The following is a 1,466-nucleotide window of genomic DNA, read 5'->3' as shown; positions in this document are numbered from 1 at the left end:
CCCCCCCCCCCCCCCCAGCTCCCATTGGCCGGGGTTCTTGGTCAATGGGCTGGGAACCGGGTCAACGCTGGGAGGGAGGCAGCGGGCAGCGTTGCCTCTGCCCAGACTCTCCCTGCACGCAGGGACGCTGGGGAGGGGGGAGCTGCCCCCGAGGTGAGAGCACCCCCACCCCCTGGCCCAACCCACCCTGCTCCCTGTCCCCCGACTGCCCCCGCCTCTTGTCCAACCCCCCTCAGGCTCCTAGCAGCGTCTGGCTCCGCGCGGAGCCATACACACAGCCGCGCGGGAGCACGCAGCCCTGCCCCCCACCGCTCTGACTGCCCTGCATTAGGGTGTGCACGGGCACACCTGGCACACCCTGTGCGCACGCCTATGCCTAGGTCCAATGGGACCAAGCTGTGGTGGGGGTGAGCTAGTGCCAGGCTGGCACTGGGCTAGCCCAGGCTTGGAAGGTGAGCTGATGGTGGGGGACTGCGGGGCTCAGGCTGTCCCTGGCAGAGGCAGGAGCTGGGACTTAGATGCCTGTGATCTAAAGGGGCCCAGGCAAGGTGCCCGTGTGGTGGCAGGGCAGGGCGTGAGCAGGTGCTGGGCTGGCAATGGGGCAGGGTGTGAGCTGATACTATGGCCATGAGTTGGGCCCCAAACTGGTGCTGACCCAGGGGGTGAGCAGGGCCCCAGATGAACATTCATACCTGACCCACGTCCTGCTGTAGCCCATGTAGCTTTACATATGGCACCGAGCAGAGGCTGCGTCCTCCCACATTGCTCAGGATGGCTCCTGAGTCCAGCCAATCTGTCACTGCTCTCGCCCCACCTCTCCCTGCTCCCACCAGCCGTCCCCCCTGGGAGCGGATGATGGAAAATGAAAAGCACACGGGGTTTTATACAGCACCGGAGTAGCTGACCACACTGTTTGCAGCCAGCTGGCCCCTGCGTGCTGTAGTGCTGCCTGGCTGCTGCTCAGACCTCGTAGGAGGAACCTGAGCCCAGCCGATCAGCTGGAAACCCCTTGCTCAGATTGACAGTATCCAGGGGCCAGGCGTGGCCAAGGGCCGTGGAGGGCTAGTTCTGGGTATGGCTGAACTGGGGCTGTGTGATCGGTGTAGCTGCACCGGTGTTGACCCCCAAGGCTCGACCAGGACATACAAACTCTGCACTGATCCGTCCATTCCCATTAGCAGCAACCCCGCGTTTGCCCTTCTCTGTGTTTGGAGCTTAAAGCTGCTGCAGCTTGACCAAGCGCTGGCTCCTACCCATGGCCAGAGCTCCTTCGGAGGGGGGCTGATGTGGCCATGGCTGGCTGCGGTGTGGGGGTGGGGACTTTGAAGGCATCTGTTCAAGGGTTGCTGGCGCTGGCAGGAATGTGTTTAAAATGCAGACTGCTTTCCCTGCGGGTGTTGCTCCATTTGTCACAAGCGGAGAAAGAACAGACCCACCCCCTGGGGGACATGATTAATCCTGGGTGC

Source organism: Terrapene carolina, unplaced genomic scaffold (genome assembly GCF_002925995.2).
Source record: "Terrapene carolina triunguis isolate 2854851 unplaced genomic scaffold, T_m_triunguis-2.0 Scaffold247, whole genome shotgun sequence".
Classification (NCBI taxonomy): Eukaryota; Metazoa; Chordata; order Testudines; family Emydidae; genus Terrapene; species Terrapene triunguis.
This window is presented reverse-complemented; position numbering follows the sequence as displayed.